Here is a 22928-nt window from a genome sequence, read left to right as displayed (position 1 = left end):
AAGAAAGGAAATGAGGGAGTACTTGGAGCACATCCTGGGTTCAGGATACACAGGGAAGACTCTCAGACTCACTGCTAGCTTATCTTTATGACCTGGTAGGACTCCTGCTTTTTAAACAACAGTGTCTAATTTATGCAAAAAGGAATGTGTGGGAGGTATGATGAGGGTTGAAGAACCAGTTTTGGTAACGATAAGGACTGTGGGCATTTGAGATATTCAACAGATGGAAATCATAGTCCTTGCCATGTGGCCATCAACATCTGATGAGCTGCTGCCACTGCAATGGACAACCTAAATTAATCTGGATTCTAAATATTTCAAGTCCTAGGAGGAACCATCTGATTAGGTGGGATTGGACTACGTGTCCATTCTTTGGTGTGCCCTTTTACTCTCTCTTGTGGGAGACAAGATCCTGGTGGTGGCTGGTGAGCCAGATGCAGTCCTTGCCCTCTCAACTCTCTAGTACTTGAGGTTCTTATCCTTTAAGATGATTGAAGAAGTGTACCATGGAGAGGAGGAGGTGGAGACTTTCACCTTCCAGGCAGAAATTACCCTTTTCTTATCTCTTTTTCATTTATTTATTTATTTGTTTATTTATTAACATTTTTTATTGATTTATAATCATTTTACAATGTTGTGTCAAATTCCAGTGTAGAGCACATTTTTCAGTTATACATGAACATATGCATATTCATTGTCACATTTTTTTCTCTGTGAGCTACCATAAGATCTTGTGTATATTTCCCTGTGCTATACAGTATAATCTTGTTTATCTATTCTACAATTTTGAAATCCCATCTATCCCTTCCCACCCTCCACCCCCTTGGCAACCACAAGTTTGTATTCTATGTCTATGAGTCTATTTCTGTCCTGTATTTATGCTTTGTTTTTTTGTTTTTGTTTTTGTTTTTTAGATTCCACATATGAGTGATCTCATATGATATTTTTCTTTCTCTTTCTGGCTTACTTCACTTAGAATGACATTCTCCAGGAGCATCCATGTTACTGCAAATGGCATTATGCTGTCAGTTTTTAAGGCTGAGTAGTATTCCATTGTGTAAATATACCACATATTCTTATCCAGTCACCTGTTGATGGACATTTAGGCTGTTTCCATGTTTTGGCTATTGTAAAACATTGGGGTGTTATGAAAATTGGGGTGCAATTGTCATCCTGAAGTAGGGTTCCTTCTGGATACAAGCCCAGGAGTGGGATTCCTGGGTCATATGGTAAGTCTATTCCTAGTCTTTGGAGGAATCTCCACACTGCTTTCCATAGTGGCTGCATTCCCACCAGCAGTGTAGGAGGGTTCCCCTTTCTCCACAGCCTCTCCAGCATTTGTCATTTGTGGATTTTTGAATGACAGCCATTCTGACTGGTGTGAGGTGATACCTCATTGTAGTTTTGATTTGCATTTCTCTGATAATTAGTGACATTGAGCATTTTTTCATGTGCCTCTTGATCATTTGTATGTCTTCCATGGAGAACTGCTTGTTTAGGTCTTCTGCCCATTTTTGGATTGGGTTGTTTATTTTTTTCTTATTGAGTCGTATGAGCTGCTTATATATTCTGGAGATCAAGCCTTTGTTGGTTTCATTTGCAATAATTTTCTCCCATTCCATAGGTTGTCTTTGTGTTTTACTTATGGATTCCTTTGCTGTGCAGAAGCTTGTAGGTTTCATTAGGTCCCATTTGTTCATTCTTGCTTTTATTTCTTCTAGGAGAAAAGTTCTGAGATGTATGTCAGATAATGTTTTGCCTATGTTTTCCTCTAGGAGGTTTATTGTATCTTGTCTTATGTTTAAGTCTTTAATCCATTTTGAGTTGATTTTTGCATGTGGTGTAAGGGAGTGTTCTAGCTTCATTGTTTTACATGCTGCTGTCCAGTTTTCCCAACACTATTTGCTGAAGAGACTCTCTTTATTCCATTGTATATTCTTGCCTCCTTTGTCAAAGATTAGTTGACCAGAAGTTTGTGGGTTCATTTCTGGGCTCTCTATTCCGTTCCATTGGTGTATATGTCTATTTTGGTACCAATACCATGCTGTCTTGATGACTGTAGCTCTATAGTATTGTCTGAAATCTGGGAGAGTTATTCCTCCAGCCTCTTTCTTTCTCTTCAGTAATGTTTTGGCAATTCTAGGTCTTTGATGGTTCCATATAAATTTTATTATGATTTGTTCTAGTTCTGTGAAATATGCCCTGGGTAATTTGATAGGGATTGCGTTAAATCTGTAGATTGCCTTGGGCCGTGTGACCATTTTAACAATATTGATTCTTCCAATCCCAGAGCATGGGCTATCTTTCCATTTTTTAAAGTCTTCTTTAGTTTCCTTCATCAATGGTTTATAGTTTTTTGTGTATAATTCTTTCACCTCCTTAGTTTGGTTTATTCCCAGATATTTTATAACTTTGGGTGCTATTTTAAAGGGGATTGTTTCTTTACTTTCTTTTTCTGTTGATTCATCCTTACTGTAAGGAAATGCAACTGATTTCTGAATGTTAATCCTGTAACCTGCTACCTTGCTGAATGCTTCAATCAGCTCTAATAGTTTTTATGTGGACCTTTTTGGGTTTTCTATATATAGTAACATGTCGTCGGCATATAGTGACACTTTTACCTCTTCTTTTCCAATTTGGATCCCTTTTAATTCTCTCTCTTGCCTGATTGCTGTGGCTAGGACTTCCAGGACTATGTTGAATAGGAGTGGTGATAAGGGGCATCCTTGCATTGTCTCAGATTTTAGTAGGAAGCTTCTGAGTTTTTCACCGTTGAGAACTATGCTGGCTGTATGTTTGTCATATATAGCTTTTATTATGTTCAGATATGTCCCCTCTATACCCACTTAGGCAAGAGTTTTTATCATAAATGGGTGTTGAATTTTATCAATTCCTTTTTCTGCATCTATTGAGATGATCATGTAGTTTTTGTCCTTTCTCTTGCTGATGTGAGGTATTACATTGATTGATTTGCGTATGTTGAACCAGCCTTGTGTCCTGGGGATGAACCTCACTTGGTCATGTTGTGTAATCTTTTTTATGTGTTGTTGGATTCTATTTGCTAATATTTTGGTGAGGATTTTGGCGTCTATGTTCATCAGTGATATTGGCCTAGAATTCTCTTTTTTTTTGTAGTGTCTTTGCCTGGTTTTGGTATCAGGGTGATGGTGGCTTCATAGAATGAGTTTGGGAGTATTCCCTCCTTTTCAATTGTCTGGAAGAGTTTGAGAAGGACTGGTATGAGTTCTTCTTTGTATATTTGGTAGAATACCCCAGTGAAGTTGTCCAGTCCTGGACTCTTATTTGTAGGGAGGTTTTTTTTTTTTATTGCTATTTCTATTTCCTTTCTAGTGATCAGATTGTTCAAGTGGTCAGTTTCTTCTTGATTCAGTGTTGTGGACAGTATGTTTCCAGAAACTTGCCCATCTTCTCTAGGTTATCCAGTCTGGTTCCATATAGTTTTTCATAATATTCTCATATGATATTCTGTATTTCTATTTTATTGTTGTAATTTTTCCATTTTCCTTTCTTATTTTGCTAATTTGTGCTCTCTCTTTTTTCTTCTTTGTGAGTTTGGCCAGAGGTTTGTCGATTTTATTTAGTTTTTCAAAAAACCTGCCTTTGGTTTGGTTGATTTTCTCTATGGTCTTGTTAATCTCTATGGTATTTATTTCCTCTCTGATCTTTATAATTTCCTTCCTTCTGCTGCCTTTTGGGGCTTTTTGTTCTTCTATTCTAATTCATTCAGGTGGTGTGTTAAATTGTTTTTTTTGAGATTGTTCTTCTTTTTTGAGGAAGGCCTGCATCACTATAAACTTCCCTCTTTGCACTGCCTTTGCTGTGTCCCATAGATTTTGAATGGTTGTGCTTTCATTGTCATTTGTCTCAAGGTATTTTTTAATTTCAGCTTTGATTTCCTCATTGACCCATTGTTTTTTCAATAACATATTGTTTAATCTCCATGCTTTCCTTTTTTTCTCCTTTGTTTCTCTGTTGTTGATTTCCAGTTTCATGGCATTGTGGTTAGTAAAGATGCTTGAGATAATTTCTACCTTCTTAAAATTGTTGAGGTTTCTTTTGTGCCCAAGTACATGATCGATCCTGGAAAATGTTCCATGTGCACTTGAAAAGAATGTGTATCCTATTTTTGGGGGGTGTAATGCTCTGAAAATATCCACCAAATCTAATTTTTCTATTGTATTGTTTAATTTCTCTGTTGCCTTATTTATTTTTTGTCTGGAAGAGCTGTCTAGTGATGTTATAGTAGTGTTAAAATCTTCAACTATGATTGTACTCCCATCATTATCCCCCTTTATCTCTGTCAGTAATTGTTTTATGTACTTAGGTGCTCCTATATTGGGTGCATATATATTAATGAGTGTAATATCCTCATCTTCTATCACTCCTTTAATCATTATAAAGTGTCCTTCTTTATCTTTCTTATGGTCTTTGTTTTAAAGTCTATTTTGTCTGAAATCAGTACTGCAACATCTGCTTTTTTGGCTTTTCCATTTGCATGGAATACCCTTTTCCATCCTTTCACTCTTGATCTATATGTGTCCTTCTCCCTCAGGTGAGTCTCCTGTATGCACTATATTGAAGGTTCTTGCTTTATTATCCAGTCTGCCACTCTATGTCTTTTGACTGGAGCATTTAGTACATTAACATTTACAATAATTAATGATAGATGTGTGTTTATTGCCATTTTGAACTTATCTGTGCAATTGATTTGGTATTTCCTGTTTGTTCCTTTCTTCTGCCTTTTGTGGTTTGGTAATCTTCCTTTGTATTATCATGGATTTTATTTCATTTTTGTGACTCCCTTGTAAGTTTTTGGCTTGTGGTTACCCTTTTCTGTAAGTCTATTAGCCCTTTACTATATCTCGAACGCATCCTACCAAAACCAAAAAATTTTAAAAAAGAAAGAAAAGAAAATACTGTATATTTTCTTGCTTCCCTTTACCACTCTTAATGATTTAAGTGTTTTCTTTTACAATTTTGTGTTTATTTTATTTGTAAGTCATGAGTTATCACCTTTCAAATTTTGAGTTTCTCATTTCTGTAGCATCCTGCTTCTTTTCTATTTAGAGTAGACCTTTGAATAATTCTTTTTGCACGGGTTTAGTGTTTCTAAACTCTTTCAGTTTTTGCTTCTCTGTGAAATTCTTTCTATCCCCTTCTATCCTAAAGGATAGCCTTGCTGGATATAGTATCCAAGGCTGCATCATTTTTTCATTCAGGACTTTGAATATATCTTCCCATTCCCTTCTGGCCTGTAGTGTTTGTGTAGAGAAATCAGCTGAGAGTCTTATGGGGGTTCCCTTGTAACTCACTCTTTGCTTTCCTCTTGCTTCCCTTAGGATCATTTCTTTATCTGTGACTCTGGCCATCTTGATTTTGATATGTCTTGGTGTTTGTCTGTTTGGGTCCTTGTTGTTTGGGACCCTTTGAGCTTTCTGTACTTGGATATCTGATTCCTTCTTTAAGTTTGGGAAGTTTTCAGTCATGATTTCTTCAAAAACCTTTTCAATCCCCTTTGATCCTTCCTCCCCTTCTGGGACCCCTATTATGTGAAGATTGGCATGCTTTATGTTATCCCATAAGTCCCTTTTGCTGCTTTCATTTGTTTTTATTTGTTTGTCTTACAGTTGTTCTGATTGGGTGCTTTCTGTTGTCCTGTCTTCTAGGTCACTAAGTCGTTCCTCTGCATTATCTAGTCTGCTTTGCACAGCCTTTTGATCTGTTCTCATCTCAGCCAGTGAGTTTAGCAATTCTGCTTGGTTCATCTTTATAGCTTCAATTTCATTTTTGACATATTTTATATCTCCAGACACTACCTCTTTTAGTTCCTTTAGTACTTTGATCCCTCCTTTTTTGAAATCTTGATGTAGTAGGCTATTGATGTCTATTTCATTGATTATTCTTTCAGGGAATTTCTCTTGTTCTTTTAATTTGGGGTGGTTTCTCTGCTTCTTCATCTTGCTCATATGACTCTGGTACTGTGGCTTATGGAGTATCAGTTATCTATTATGGTCCTTAAGGGAGTTTATTTATCTATCTAATGCCTATGTAGGAATAAAATGTAAAAAATAAAAAAAAGAGAGAAATAAAGAATTTTAAAAGGAGTGAGAATAAAATGTTTGAAAACAGTATGTAATTAATTATAGAAGCACAATTTGATTTGGACTGGCTTTCGAGTTGAGAATTTTTTTCCCCTAAAAACCCTTAAAAAAAAAAGGAAAAAGATCCAAAAATGATATTTGAATCCTATTTATAATCTATAACAGGAGGTCAAAACCAAAATAAATGAAAATGAAATCAGGTGGATTTTGTTTTTAAAAAAATGATAATAATATAACTATTTTAACAGAAAAATTTAGAAAGAAATTAACACTAGAAGCACATACAATTGTTTAGAAGGTGGAAATTAAAATGGTAATAGAAAATAAAACAGATTAAAAAAAGATAAAGAGGTAATTTTAAGAGAAGGGTGGGAAAAAAGGCCTGAAAATAGTGTATAGTCAATTATAGAAGATCAATTTGAATTAGAGTAGCATTTGAGTTGAGATCTGTTTTAAATCCGTCAAAAAAGAAAAAAAAGAAAAAAAGATAAAAAAATGACACCTGGCGCCCATTTACAAGCAACAACACGAGATCAAACCCGAAAGAAGTGAAAATGCAATCAAGTGGATTCTCTTTAAAAAACAATATAACTACTTTAAGAGAAAAACCCAAAAGGAATCAAAACTAGAAGCACACACAATTGTCTAGAAAGAAAAATTCAAAAAGGAACCAAAACTAGAAGCATACACTACCGTCCAGAAATTGGAAATCAAAAATGTAATAAAAAATAGAACAGCCAAAAAAAAGAAGATATGATAAAGAGAGAATTCCGAAGAAGGGGAGGGAAAAAAAAGGTCTGAAAACAGCGTACAATGAACAACTGAAGAGTAAGTTGAAGCAGAACAGCAATCGCATTGAGACGTCTCCCAAAAAGCTCCAAAATAGGAGAAAAGAGGAAAAAAACACATTTGTAACCTGTGTACAATCAACAACAGGCGATCAAAACCAAGAGAGAGAAAAATGACACGATGTGGATCTTTCAAAATAACAACCATACCATTTTAAAAGAAAAATTCAAAAGGGACTAAAACTGGGAGAATATACAACTGTTTAAAAAGCAAAAATCAGAAATGTAACAGAAAATACAACAGGCAAAAACAGATTAAAAAAAAAGGGGGGGAGGGGGTGTTGTCCTGGAGACTGTGTGCTCTTAATGAGAAGTCTGTCTTTGCCCTGTTTCGCGAGCTCCGCTTGTTGTTTCCCGAGGCCCTCCACTGGTGTCCTTGTCTGTGCTGCTCCCAGTGCCTGTTGGCAAGAAGATCGCGCCCTCTTCCAGCACAGCGTTCCTGCCAGAAAGGCGGGGAGCCACCCGCCTTCTCCTGGCGCAGGTTGCTCCGCGGCTCAGTGCTGCTCCGCAGGCGGCCCCGGGAAGACTGCGGAACAGCCCCACCCCTGCTCCGTGTCCAAACTCAGTTCCCTGTTTGTTCTGAGGGCGCGAACTTTGTGAGGCACCAGGGCAGAAGGATCCTATCTGATTGGGCTGCAAACAAGTCACTGGCCTCTGAGGCCAGGCCTCCAGGCACGGACTCAAGTTTCACTACCGCCCCAACCTGGGTGCCAAGCGCTGGAGGATATGGCAGCTGCGCTTGAGCCCCGCCCCTCTTCACCGAAAACTTTCCCTGGGTTTATATATCCTGAGATGGGGATATGCACCCTTTCCCCCAGGGCACATCAGCCCTGCTGTTTCATGGAGGGCCCAGGTTGTTCTATCCTGTGCACCCACTCATCCACGTTGTGTAGCCCCTGTAGTCCCCTGGGGCTGCCTCAGTGCAGCCATACCCGTCCTCTGCCTGGCTCGGGCAGCCTGTCCCAGCTCCCAGCTCCTGGCTCAGATCTTGGGCTGGGTGTCACAGGGACCCTCTATGCCCATTCAACCCAGTTCTGTTAGTCAAGGACTGCTCCATACAGATCCGAACCTCAGAGGCTCCCCCTCCATTCTGCTGGCCTCTCTGTTGGAGAGGGGGAGACCCAACGAACGGGCGCCAGTCCTCCTTTGCCGCTCCCTCCCCGCGGGACCGATCCCACACAGTTTTGCCTTTTCATCTTCCTTTTTTTCCCCTTTTTCCTACCAGATTTTTGGTGTCTTTGTCTTTTGAAGAGGACAATGTTCTGTCAGAGTTCTGCAGGTGCTCTGGTTGGCTGAGTGGGTCTGTAGATGTGAGTCTTGGTGTATCTGTGGGAGAAAGTGACCTACGTGCGTCCTACTATTCCACCATCTTGACCTCCTCCTCTTCATGTCTCTTATTATCAATACCTTCTATTCCAGCAAGGAAATTTTTCTATGGGAGTTGATAAGTAGTGCTTCTTATGCCTTGGACAAGATTTGTTATGAAAGCCTGACAGACCCTTCCAAACTGGACAGTGGTAAACAGCTAAAAATTGACATCATCTCCAACCCCCAGGAGTGCACCCTGACTATAATAGACATGGACATTGGCATGACCAAAGCTGATCTCATAAATAACTTGGGAAGAATTGCCAAGTCTGGTACTAAAGCATTTATGGAAGCTCTCCAGGCTGGTGCAGACATTTCCATGATTGGGCAGTTTGGTGTTGGCTTCTATTCTTCCTACCTAGTGGCAGAGAAAGTGGTTGTGATCACGAAACACAATGATGATGAACAGTATGCCTGGGAGTCTTCTGGGAGTTCCTTCACTGTATGTGCTGACCACGGTGAGCCTGTTTGCCGGGGTACCAAAGTGATTATCCACCTTAAGGAAGACCAGACAGAGTACTTAGAAGAGAGGTGGGTCAAAGAAATGGTGAAGAAACACTCACAGTTCATAGGCTATCCTATCACACTCTATCTGGAGAAGGAACATGAGAAAGAAATCAGTGACAATGAGGCAGAGGAAGAGAAAGGTGGGAAAAAAGAAGGTAAATATTATTTGGAGAAGCCCAAGACTGAAGACGTTGGCTCAGGTGAGGAGGAGGATAGTGGCAAGGATAAGAAAAAGAAAACAAAGAAGTTTAAGGAGAAATACATTGATCAGGAAGATCTGAACAAGACCAAACCCATTTGGACCAGAAACTCTGATAGCATCTGACCCAGCAGGAATACAGAGAGTTCTACAAGAGGCTTACCAGTGACTGAGAAGATCACTTGGCAGTCAAGCCTTCTCTCTGGGAGGTCAGTTGGAGTTCAGAGCACTGCTATTCATCCCCCATCAGGCTCCTTTTGACCTCTTTGAGAACAAGAAGAAAAAGAACAACATCAAACTCTATGTCCATCACATGTTCATCATGGACAGCTGTGATGAGTTAATACCCGAATACCTCAATTTCATCTGTGATGTGGTTGACTCTGAAGACCTTCCCCTGAACGTCTCCTAAGAAATGCTCCAGCAGAGCAAAATCTTGATGGTTATTCATAATAACATTGTTAAGATGTGTCTTGAGCTCTTCTCTGAGCTGGCAGAAAACAAGGAGAACTATAAGAAATTCTAAGAGACATTCTCTAAAAACCTGAAGCTTGGAATCCATGAGGACTCCACTAATCGGTGATGCCTTTCTGAGCTGCTGCACTATCACACCTCCCAGTCTGGAGACAAGATGACTTCTCTTTCAGAGTACATCTCTAGCGTGAAGGAGACCTGGAAGTCCATCTATTATATCACTGGTGAGAGCAAAGAGCAAGTTGCCAACTCTGCTTTTGTGGAGTGAGTACAGAAGTGGGGCTTCAAAGTGGTGTACATGATGGAGCCTACTGATGAGCCTCTGTGTGCAGCAGCTGGAGTTTGATGGGAAGAACCTGATCTCTGTTACCAAGGAGGGTCTGGAGCTACCTGAGGATGAAGAGAAGAAGAAAGTGGAGGAGAGTGAGGCCAAGTTTGAGAACCTTTGTAAACTTATGAAAGAAATCTTGGGTAAGAATGTGGAGAAGGTGACAATCTCAAATAGGCTCGTGTTTTCACCCTGCTGCATTGTGACTAGCACCTATGGCTGGACTGCCATCATGCATCATGAAAGCCCAGGCACTTCAGGACAACTTGACCATGGGCTATATGATGGCCATAAAACACCTGGAGATCAGCCTCGACTACCCCATCATGGAGACTCTGAGGCAGAAGGTGGAGGTGGACAAGAATGCCAAAGTCATCAAGGACCTAGTGGTACTGCTATTTGAAACTACCCTACTCTCTTATAGCTTTTCACTTGAGGATCCGCAAACCCACTCAAACCGCATCTACCGCATGATCAAGCTAGGCCTGGGCATTGATGAAGACGAAGTGACAGCAGAGAAACCCAGTGCTGCTGTACCTGATGAGATTTCCCCCCGTTGAGGGTGATGAGGATTCCTCTTATATGGAAGAAGTAGATTAGGAGTTTTTAGCTGCAGATTTTGTCCCTTCTCTGGATAGTGTCTCCATGGCTCCCCCAGCTGCAGCCCTGTGTGGCTCTGGCCCATCTGGTTCCCTTTGCTGATGTTTAGTGGTTTTATTTCTGTCTTTCTAAGGCAGGATACAAGGGCCTCAAGCCCTGTCCCTTCCCAATTTGACATAGGGTTTGGATGTTGTGTTGTGTTTGTTTTTGTTATGAAATTAAAGTATGCAAAATAAAGAAGATGCAGTTTTATACAGTTAAAAATAATGTTTTTTCTTTTCATTATTACCACTTAAAATGTTTTTTTTAATTGAGGTATAATTGACATACAACATTATATCAGTTTTGTGTGTACAACATAATGATTCAATATTTGTACATATTGCAAAATGATCACCATAATAAGTCTAGTTAACATCTGCCACCATACATAGTTACAGATTTTTTTTAAATGAATATGACTTAAGATTTACTCTGTTAGCAACTTTCAAATGTGCCATACAGTATTATTAACTAGAGTTGCCATGCAGTACATTATATCCCCATGAGCTATTTATTTTATAACTGGAAGTTTTTACCTTTTAACTCTCTTCACCAATTTTGCCTACCCCCACCCCTTGCCTTTGGCAACAGCCAATCTATATTTATGAGTATTTTGTTTTTTAGATTTCACAGATAAGAGAGATCTATGGTATTTGTCTTTCTTTGTCTGACATTTTAATTAGCATAATGCCCTCTAGGTCTATCAATGTTGTTGCAAATGATAAGATTTCATTCTTTTTTATGGCTGAGTATTGTTTCATCTATATCTATATCTATATCTATATCTATATCTATATCTATCTATCTCTATATATCTATGTCTATGTCTACCTATCACATTTTCTTTATCCATTAATCCATCAGTGGACACTTAGGTTATTTCCATATCTTGGTTGTTGTAAATAATGCTGCAGTGAACATGGTAGTGCATGTATCTTTTCAAGTTAATGTTGTCTTTTATGTTTCAGATAAATACCCAGAAATGGAATAGCTGGGTCATATGGTAGTTCTATTTTACATTTGTGAGGAAACTTCATACTTCTTTCCATATTAGCTGCATCAATTCACATTCCCACCAACAGTGAACAAATGTCTATATTTCTCCATATCCTCACCTGTACTTGTTATTTCTTGTCTTCTTGGTAATAGTCATTCTAAAGAGTGAGGTTTTGATTTGCATTTCCCTGATGATTAGCAATGTTGAGTATCTTTTCATGTACCCTTTGGCTTTCTGAATGTGTTCTTGGAAGAATGTCTATTCAGATCCTCTGTTCATGGATCAGATGTTTGTTTGTTTGTTTGTTTGTTTGTTTCTTTCTTTCTTTCTTTCTGTTTTGCTTTTGAATTATATGTGTTCTTTATATATTTTATATATTAACTTATCAAATATATGATTTGTCAATTTTTTTCCTATTAAGAAGATTATCTTTTCCTTTTTTTAAAATGATTTCCTTTACCATGTAGAAGCATTTTAGTGTGATATAGTCCCAGTTGAATTTTTGCTTTTGTTGCCTATGTTTTAAAAAAAAATCACTTAAGTATGCCAATACCATACTCTTTTAATTCCTATAATTTTGCAATATAGTTTGAAATCAGGGAGTGTGATGCCTCCAGTTTTGTTCTTCTTTCTCAAGATTACTTTGAGTATTTGAGATCTTTTGCAGTTTTATATAAATTTTAGACTGTTCTATTTCTGTGAAAAGTGCCTTTAGAAGTTTTATTTTTTGATAGAAAATGCACTGAATCTGTAGATTGCTTTGGGTAGAATGGAAATTTTAACAATATTAATTTCTCCAATCCATGAGTATGGGATATCTATCAATTTATTTGTATCTTCTTCAGTTCTTTTCATCAGTGTCTTATGGTTCAGTGTACAGGTCTTTCACCTCCTTGGTTAAATTTATTTCTAAGTATTTTATTTTGATGCTATTATGAATGGGATTCTTTTCTTTTTTTTAAACATTTTTATTGATTTATAGTCATTTTACAATGTTGTGTCAAATTCCAGTGTTCAGCACAATTTTTCAGTCATTCATGGACATATACACACTCATTGTCACATTTTTTTCTCTGTGAGTTTTCATAACATTTTGTGTATATTTCCCTGTGCTATACAGTGTAATCTTGTTTATCTATTCTCTTTCTGATAGTTTGTTAGTAATATATAGAAACACAGCAGATTTTTGTATATTGATCTTATATCTTGCAACTCTAATGAAATAATTTGTTAGTTCTAATGTATGTGTGTGTGTGTGTGTGTAATCTTTAGGGTTTTCCATATATAATATCATGTCACCTGAAAATATTGACAGTTTTACTTCTTCTTTTCCAATTTGGATGCCTTTTACTTCTTTTTCTTGCCTGAATGTTCTGGTTAGGACTTCCACTACCATACTGAATAAAAGTGTTGAGAGAGGACAACATTGTCTTGTTCAGCTTTCAGCTTCACCATTGAGTATGATGTTAGCTGTGGATTTGTCATATATGGACTTTATTATCATTAAAGTATGTTTCCTCTATATCTACTTTGTTGAGAGTTTTTTCTTAATCATAAATGGTAGTTGAATTTCATCAAATACTTTCTCTGCATCTATTGAGGTGATAATATTTTTTTTTATTGAAGTATAGTCCATTTACAATGTTGCATCAATTTTGGTGTACAGCACAATGTTTCAGTCATATAGGAACATACATATATTCATTTTCAAATTCTTTTTACCATAAGTTACTATAAGATATGAATATAGTTTCCTGTACTATACAGTATAAACTTGTTGTTTATCCATTTTATGTATATTAGTATCTGCACATATAGAACTCCCAATTTATCCCTTCCCATCCCCTTCCCCACTGTTAAAAATAAGTTTGTTTTCTATGTTTGTGCATCTGTTTTGGTTTTGTAATTAGTTCACTTGTCTCTCTCTGTCTCTCTTTTTTTAGTTTACACATATAAATGATATCATATGATATTTTTCTTTCACTTTCTGTCTAACTTCACTTAAAATGACATTCTCCAGGAGGATCCATGTTGCTGCAAATGGTGTTATGTTGTCAATTTTTATGGCTGAGTAATATTCCATTGTATAAATATACCACATCTTCTTTATCCAGTCATCTGTTGATGGACATTTAGGCTGTTTCCATGTCTTGGCTATTGTAAATAGTGCTGTTGTGAACATTGGGGTGCATATATCTTTTTGAATTAAGGTTCCCTCTGGATATATGCCCAGGGGTGGGATTGCTGGGTCATATGGTAAGTCTATTTTTAGTTTTTTGAGGAATCTCCATACATTTTCCATAATGACTGCACCAAACTGCGTTCCCACCAACAGTGTAGAAAGATTCCCATTTCTCCACACCCACTCCAGCATTTATCATTTGTGGACTTTTGAATCATGGCCATTCTGTTGGGTGTGAGTGATACCTCATTGTAGTTTTGATTTGCATTTCTCTGATAATTAATGATATTGAGCAATTTTTCATGTGCCTATTGGCCATTCATATGTCTTCATTGGAAAATTCTTGTTTAGCATTTTTGGTTTGGGTCTTATCTTCCATTTTGTTAATGTGGTGTATCACATTGTTTTGTGGATGTTGAATCACCCTTGGATCCTGGAATAAATCCCACTAGATCTTAGTATATGATCCTTTTAATGTATTCTTTTTTAAACTTTTATTTTATTGAGTTATTGTCAGTTAACAATGTTGTGTCAATTTCTAGTGTAAAGCACAGTTTTTCAGTCATACGTGAACATATATATATTCATTGTCACATTCTTTTTCACCGTGAGCTACCACAAGATCTTGCATATATTTCCTTGTGCTATACAGTATAATTTTTAAAATCTATTCTATTTGTAGATACCTGTGAGTATCTACAAATTTTTAACTCCCAGTCTGTCCCTTCCCACCCCTCTCCCCTCTGGCAATCACAATTTTGTATTCTATGTCTATGAGCCTGCTTTTGTTTTGTATATATGTTCATTTGTCTTTTTCTTTTCCTTCTCTTCTCCTTCCCCTTCCCTTTACCCTCCTTCTCCTTCCCCTTCTCCTTCCTCTCCTTCCTCTCCTCCTCCTTCTCCTTCAACTTCCCCTTCCCCACGTCCTCCTCCTCCACCTCCTCCTTCTTCTATTCCACATATGAGTAATCTCATATGGTATTTTTCTTTCTCCTTCTGGCTTACTTCACTTAGAATAACATTCTCCAGGAACACCCATGTTGCTGCAAATGGCATTATGTTGTCGGTTTTTATGGCAGAATAGTATTCCATTGTATAAATATACCATAACTTCTTTAGCCAGTCATCTGTTGATGGACATTTAGGCTGTTTCCATGTCTTGGCTATTGTAAATAGTGCTGCTGTGAACATTGGGGTGCATGTTTCTCTTTGAAGTAGGATTCCTTCTGGATATATGCCCAAGAGTAGGATTACTGGGTCATATGTTAAGTCTATTCCTAGTCTTTTGAGGAATCTCCACACTGTTTTCGACAGTGGCTGAACCAAACTTCATTTCCACCAACAGTGTAGGAGGGTTCCCTTTTTTTCACAGCATTTGTGATTTGGAGACTTTTGAATGATGGCCATTCTGATGGGTGTGAGGTGATACTTCATTGTAGTTTTGATTTCCATTTCTCTGATAATTAGTGATATTAAGCATTTTTTCATGTGCCTATTGATCGTTTGTATTTATTCCTTGGAGAATTGCTTGTTTAGGACTTCTGCCCATTTTTGGATTGGGTTGTTTGTTTTTTCCTATTAAGTCATATGACCTGCTTATATATTCTGGAGATCAAGCCTTTTTCAGCTTCATCGTTTGCAAAAATTTTCTCCCATTCCATAGGTTGTCATTTTATTTTGCTTATGGTTTCCTTTGCTGTGCAGAAGCTTGTAAGTTTAATTACATCTGATTTGTTTACTCTTGCTTTTATTTCTGTTTCTTGAGTAGACTGTCCTAGGAGAACATTTTGAGATGTGTGTGAGATAATGTTTTGCCTCCTTCTAGGAGGTTTATTGTATCTTGTCTTATGTTTAAGTCTTTGATCCATTTTGAGTTGATTTTTGTATGTGGTGTAAGGGAGTGTTCTAGCTTCATCACTTTACATGCTGCTGTCCAGTTTTCCCAATACTATTTGCTGAAGAGACTGTCTTTATTCCATTGTATATTCTTGCTTCCTTTGTCAAAGACTAATTGACCAAAGTTTGTGGGTTCATCTCTAGGCTCTCTATTCTGTTCCACTGGTCTATATGTCTATTTTTGTACCAATACCATGCTGTCTTGATGACTGTAGCTCTATAATATTGTCTGAAGTCTGGGAGAGTTATTCCTCCAGCCTCTTTCTTTTTCTTCAGTAATGCTTTGGGAATTCTAGGTATTTTGTGGTTCCATATAAATTTTATTATGATTTGTTCTAGTTCTGTGAAACATGTACCGGGTAATTTGATAGGGATTGCATTAAATCTGTAGATTGCCTTGGGTAGTGTGACCATTTTAACAATATTGATTCTTCCAATCTAGGAGCATGAGATATCTTTCCATTTTAAAAATTCTTTAATTTCCTTCATCAATGGTTTATAATTCTCCATGTATAAGTCTTTCATCTCTTTGGCTAAATTTATTCCTAGGTATTTTACTACTTTGGGTGCTATTTTAAAGGGGATTGTTTCTTTACTTTATTTTCCTATTGATTCATTATTATTGAAAAGAAATGCAACTGATTTCTGAATGTTAATCTTGTAACCTGCTACCTTGCTGAATTCTTCTATTAGTTCTAGTAGTTTTTGCATGGACCTTTTAGGGTTCTCTATGTATAGTATCACGTCATCTGAATATAGTGACATTTATACTCTTCTTTTCCAATTTGGATCCCTTTTATTTCTCTCTCTTGCCTGATTGTTGTGGCTGGGACTTCCAAGACTATGTTGAATAGGAGTGGTGAGAGTGGACAGCCTTGTCTTGTCCCCTATTTTAGTGGGAAGGTTTTCTGTTTTTCACCATTGAGTACTATGCTGGCTGTAGGTTTGTCATCTATAGCTTTTATTATGTTGAGATATGTTCCCTCTATATCCACTTTGGTGAGAGATTTTATCATAAATGGGTGTTGAATTTTATCAAATGCTTTTCCTGAATCTATTGAGATGATTATGTGGTTTTTGTCCTTTCTCTTGTTGATATGATGTACTACCTTGATTGATTTGCATATTTTGACACGTCCTTGTTTCCCTGGAATGAACCCAACTTTATCATGGTGTATAACCTTTTTAATGTGCTATTGGAATCTATTTGCTGATATTTTGGTAAGGATTTTTGTGTCTATGTTCATCAGTGATTTGGTCTGTAATTCTCTTTTTTTGGTAGTGTCTTTGCCTGATTTTGGTATTAGGGTGATGCTGTATTTATAGTATAAGTTTGGGAGTATTCCTTCCTTTTAAATCCTCTGGAAGAGTTTGGGAAGGTCCGATATGAGTTCTTCTTTGTATGTTTGGTAGAATTCCCCAGTGAAGCCGTCCGGTCCTGGAATTTTATTTGTAGGGAGGTTTTTTTTATTCCTAATTCGATTTCATTTCTAGTGATCCATTTGTTCAAGTGATCAGTTTCTTCTTGATTCAGACTTGGTGGACTTATATTTCCAGAAACTTGTCCATCCTCTCTAGGTTATACATTCTGTTTCCATATAGTTGTTCATAATATTCTTGTATGATATTTTGTATTTCTGTGTTAATGGTTGTAATCTCTCCATTTTCCTTTCTTATTTTGCTTATTTGAACTGTCTCTTTTCTCTTCTTCATGAACTTGGCCAGAGATTTGTCAATTTTGTTTATCCTTTCAAAAAACCAGCTCTTCAGTTGATTGATTTTTTTCTACTGTTTTAAAATCTCTATATTATTTATTTCCTCCCTGATCTTTATTATTTCCTTCCTTCTGCTGCCTTTTGGGTTTTTTTGCTCTTCTTTTACTAATTCTTTTAGCTGGTGAGTTAGACTGTTTATTTGAGATTATTATTCTTTTTTTCAGGAAGTCCTGTATCTCTATAAACTTTCTTCTTAGCACTGCCTTTGCTGTGTCCCATGAATTTTGTATGGTTGTGTTTTCATTTTCTTTTGTCTCAAGGTATTTTTTAATTTCAACTTTGATTTCATCATTGACCCATTGGTTTCTTAATAGCCTGTTGTTTAATCTCAATGTTTCCTTTTTTTCTCTGTAGTTGATTTCTAGTTTCATGGCATTGTGGTCAGTAAAGATGCTTGAGATAATTTCTATCTTCTTAAAATTGAGGATTCTCTTGTGCCCAAGTATATGATCATTCCTAGAAAATGTTCCATGTGCACTTGAAAAGAATGTATATTCTATTTTGGGGGTTTTTAATGTTCTGAAAATACCAACCAATTCTAGTTGTTCTATTGTATCACTTAATTTCTCTGTTGCCTTATTTATTTTCTGTCTGGAAGATTTGTCCAGTGATGTTTATGGGGTGTTAATGCCTCCAACAATGATTGTATTCCCATCAATGTTCCCCTTTTCTCTGTTAGTATTTCCTTTATGTAGCTAGCTGCTTCTATATTGAGTGCATATATATTAATGAGTGTAATATTCTCATCTTGTATTACTCCTCTAAGCATTATGACATGTCTTTCTTTATCTTTCTTTATGGCCTTTGTTTTAAAGTATATTTTGTCTGAAATCAGTATTGCTACTCAGGTTTTCGTGTCATTTCCATTTGCATGGAATATCCTTTTCCATCCTTTCACTCTCAATCTATCTGTGTCCTTTTCCCTTAAGTGGTCTCTAGTGTGCAGTGTATTGAAGGTTCTTTCTTTATTATCTAGTTGGTCACTCTATGTCTTTTGACTGGAGCATTTAGTCCATTGACATTTACAGTAATTAATGATAGATGTGTGTTTATTGCCATTTTGAACTTTTACAGTTTATTTGTTATTTCCTCTTGTGTTCCTTTCTTCTTCCTTTTGTGGTTTGATAATTTTCCTTTGTATTACTTGGATTTTATTTAGTTTTTGTGACTCAATTGTATGTTTGTGTCTTGTGGTTATCCTTTGTTTTATAACTATTTGTATTACACAGATAATAATAAAAGCTCAAACCCATCCTACAAGAACAAAAAAAAAATTAAGAGTAAAAAGACCTGCATTTTCTTGCTTCCCTCTCCCACTCTTAATGATTTAGAATGTCTTCTTTTACAATTTTGTGTTTATTCTCTTGTAATTCATGGTAGTTATCACCTTTCCAGTTATGGTTTTCTCAATTCTGTAGCATCCTGCTTCTTTTCTATTTAGAGTAGACCTTACAACATTTCTCTTAGAATGGGTTTAGTTTTGGTTAACTCTTCTAGGTTTTGCTTGTTTGTGAAGTTCTTCATCTCTCCTTGTATTCTAAATGATAACTTTTCTGAATAAACTATCCTAGGCTGCAGCTTTTTTCATTCATGGCTTTGAGTATATCTTGCCACCCTCTTCTGGCCTGTAGTGTTTGTGTAAAGAAATCAGCTGAAAGCCTTATGGGGATTCCCTTGTAGCTCACATTTTGTTTTTCTTTTGCTGCCTTTAGAATCATTTCTTTATCCTTATCCCTGGCCATCCTGATTATAATATGTCTTATTGTGGGTCTGTTTGGGTTCTTCCTGTTTGGGACCCTCTAAACTTCCTGTATTTGGATATCTGATTCCTTCTTTAGGTTTGGGAAGTTTTCAGTCATGATTTCTTCAAATACCATTTCAATCCCTCTTGCTCTTTCTTCTCCTTCAGAACCCCTGTTATACATGGATAGGCATGCTTTATATTATCCCATAGGTCCCTTATATTGTTTTCATTGGTTTTTATTTGTTTTTCTCAGTGGTTCTAATTAGGTGATTTCTGTTGTCCTGTCTTCTTGGTCACTTATTCATTTCTCTGCATTATCTAGCCTCCTTCTTTCAGCCTTTAGATCAGCTCTCATCTCAGCAAATGAGTTTTCCAATTTTAATTGGCTCCTCTTTATAGCTTCAATTTCATTTTTGACATATTTTCTGTCTCTATACACAGTATCTTTTAGTTATTTTGGTACTTTGATCACTACTTTTTTGAAATCTTGATTTAGTAGGCTACCAATATCTATTTCATTGATTGTTCTTTCAGGGGATTTTTCTTGTTCTTTTAATTGGGAGTCACTCCTCTACTTCTACATCTTGCTCATATCTCTCCAACACTGTGGCTTATGGAATATTAGTTATCTACTGTTGTCCTTAAGGGGTATATTTATCTATCTAAAGCATATGTGGAAATAAAAGTAAGAAAAAGGGAGAATTTTAAAAGAAGAGAAAAATAGTTTGAAAACATTATAATCAATAACAGAAGAACAAGTTGGAGCAAAATAAAAATGGAGTTGGGATGTACTTTACAAACCTTAAAAGAGGAAAAAGGAAAAAATATTTTAAAACTGACTGTAATCAATAATAGAAATATCTTAAAAGAAAAAAATTAAAGGTATTAAAAACAGATACATATACATTTTTTAAGTAAACAAAGTATTTATTGAGTACCTATCATCTGTTAGGTACTTTATAGCCATTACAGCATTTAATCTGTGATATATATATATATATATATATACATACATATACACACACATTTGTTTACAATTGTTTAAAAATAAAAAATTTAAAAAGTAAAAGAAAAAGAACAGAGAATAAAAGAAGAAAAATATTGAATGTGTTTCTGTGGAGACTGTACACTCTTAATGATTTTGTTGAGAGGTCTTCCTTAAGTCTGGGTGGTTGTCAAGTCTTATTCCACTTTGGTTAAGGGTGTGTGTGGCCATTGACCTGATAGTCAGAGCCTGTCCTTGTTATTTAATGGGGCCTCCTTTTGTTTTGTGGTTGTTGCTGTTGCTGTCCTCACCCTGCTGTGCAAACTCAGCTTGCTGCTTCCAGGGGCCCTTCATTTGTGCCTCTGGTCTGTGATGCTCCCAGTGCTAGTCAGCAAGTAGATTGTACCCCCTCCCAATACTGCAGTCAGGTGCTGCACTCCTGCATGGTCGGGCTCAGGGAAGATGACGGAATGGAACTCGCCCCGTTCTGTGCCAGAACTCAGCTCCTTGTTTGTATTGGAAGGGCCAGTTCTCAGAGGCACCAGGGCAGAATGATCCTATCTCTCTGGGCTGTAAAGAAGTCTCTGAATCACCTATGAGGCTGCCAAGCCATTAGGTGTGGATTCAGGTTTTACTCCTCTCCTGTCTGGGAGCTAAGCACTGGAAGATATGGTGGCTGTGGCTGAGGCTCTCCTCTCTTCTCTTGAGAACTTATTCAGTGGGTTTTCAGAGATAGAGGCTATGGCACCCTTTCCCCCAGGGCACATCAGCTGTGTTGTTTATTTTTTTCTCTCACATTTTATGGAGGACCTAGGTTGTTCTGTTCTGCATTTCCTCCCAGCCATGGTACACAGCACCCTGCAGTCCCCTGGAGTTGCCTCTGTACGGCCTGCCCCAGTCTTCCATCTGGCTTGGGCAGCCTGTCACAACCCCAACCTGCCACTTTGTTTCTAGGGCTGGAGGTTGCAGAGAACCCCTGTACCCATTTAATTTAGTCCTGTCAGTCAAGGGTTAATCTGTAAAGATCCAAGCCTCAGATATTCCCCCTCCATCCCACTGAACTCTCCGTTGGATAGGGGGAGACTCAGTGAATGAGTGTTATTCTTCCTTTGTCTCTCCCTCCCTGCAGGACTGTTCCTGCACTGTTTTGCTTTTTCTTCTTTCTTTTTTCCATTTCTCCTACTAGATTCATGGCATCTTTGTCTCTTGAAGAAGGTAATGTTCTGTGAGAGTTCAGCAGAGACTCTGATTGGCTGGGTGGGTCCTTGGATGTGAGTCTTGGTGTATTTGTGGGGGATGGTTAGCTATGAGCGTCCTTCTATTCTGCCAGCTTGGCCAATCCTCCCTTTTAATGTATTCTTATATTTATTTTGCTAAATATTTTGTTAAGGATTTTTTTTCATCTATGTTCCTGAGTGATATTGGCCTGTAATTTTCTTTCTTTCTTCTTCTTATTTTCTTTCTTTCTTCTTCTTATTTTCTTTCTTTCTTTCTTTCTTTCTTTCTTTCTTTCTTTCTTTCTTTCTTTCTTTCTTTCTTTCTTTCTTGTTTCTTTCTTTCTTCTTCTTCTTCTTCTTCTTCTTCTTCTTCTTCTTCTTCTTCTTCTTCTTCTTCTTCTTCTTCTTCTTCTTCTTCTTCTTCTTCTTCTTCTTCTTCTTCTTCTTCTTCTTCTTCTTCTTCTTCTTCTTCTTCTTCTTCTTCTTCTTCTTCTTCTTCTTCTTCTTCTTCTTCTTCTTCTTCTTCTTCTTCTTCTTCTTCTTCTTCTTCTTCTTCTTTCCTTTTTTGTGGCATTCTTATCCAGTTTTGGTATCAGGGTAATGCTGGCCTCATGAAATGAGTTATGAAGTGTTCCTTACACTTCTGTTTTTTGGACAGGCTTGAGGACTTGTATTAATTCTTCTCTGAATGTTCAGTAGAATTCACCAGTGAAGCTGTCTGGTCCTGGACTCTTGTTTGTTCAGAGCTTTTAAATTACAGTTTAAATCTCCTTACAAGTAATCATTCTGTTTATATTTTTAAATTCTTCATGATTCAGTCTTAGAAGGTTGTATGTTTCTAGGAATTTATTCATTTCTCCTATGTTACTCAATTTGTTGTTGTCTGTACATAGTAGTCTCTTATGATCCTTTGTACTTCTATGGTATCAGTAGTAACATCTCATTTTTCATTTCTGATTTCATCTACTTCAGTCGTCACTCTTCTTTCTTTGTGAGTCTAGCTAAAGTTTTGCCATTAAAAATATCTTTTCAAAGTTTCAGCCCTTGGTTTCATTGATTTTTTCCATTGACTTTTTAATCTCTATTTCATTTATTTCCATTCTGTTATTTTCCCTCTTCTATTAACTTTGGGATTTATTTATTCTTCTTTTCTAGTTCCTTGATGTATAAAATTAGGTTGTTTGAGACCTTTCTTGTTTCTTGAGGTAAGGTATTTATCACTATGAATTTCCCTCTTAGAACTGCATTAGCTGCATCCCACAAGTTTTGGTACATTGTATTGCTATGTTCATTTGTCTAAAGGTACTGTTGCTTTCACTTTTGGTTTCTTTGTTAACACATTTGTTATCCAGTAGCTTGTTGTTTAATCTCTGCTTAGTTTTAAATTTTCAGTTTTCTTTTTGTTGTTGATGGTTAGTCTCATACTATAATAGTTGGAAAGATGCTTGATATGATTTCAGTCTTCCTAAATTTGATAAGACTTATTTTGTGGCCTAACATATGATCCATGCTGGAGAGTGTACCATGTGTACTTGAGAAAAATGTGCCTTCTTTTGCTTTTGGATGAATTGTTATGTATATATTTGTTAAAGTCCATCTCTTCTAATGTGGCATTTAAGGTCAACATTTTCTAATTGATTTTTG

At 36.8% G+C, this 22928-nt stretch overlaps 1 pseudogene; it reads left to right on the top strand.

Annotated features, from left to right (window-relative positions):
* The first annotated feature begins 487 nt into the window (after positions 1 to 487).
* On the top strand, positions 488 to 10446 carry LOC102534178 (heat shock protein HSP 90-beta-like; annotated as a pseudogene).
* Positions 10447 to 22928: the final 12482 nt, after the last annotated feature.

Source organism: Vicugna pacos, chromosome 9, assembly GCF_048564905.1.
Source record: "Vicugna pacos chromosome 9, VicPac4, whole genome shotgun sequence".
Taxonomy (NCBI): Eukaryota; Metazoa; Chordata; class Mammalia; order Artiodactyla; family Camelidae; genus Vicugna; species Vicugna pacos.
This window is presented reverse-complemented; position numbering and strand designations above follow the sequence as displayed.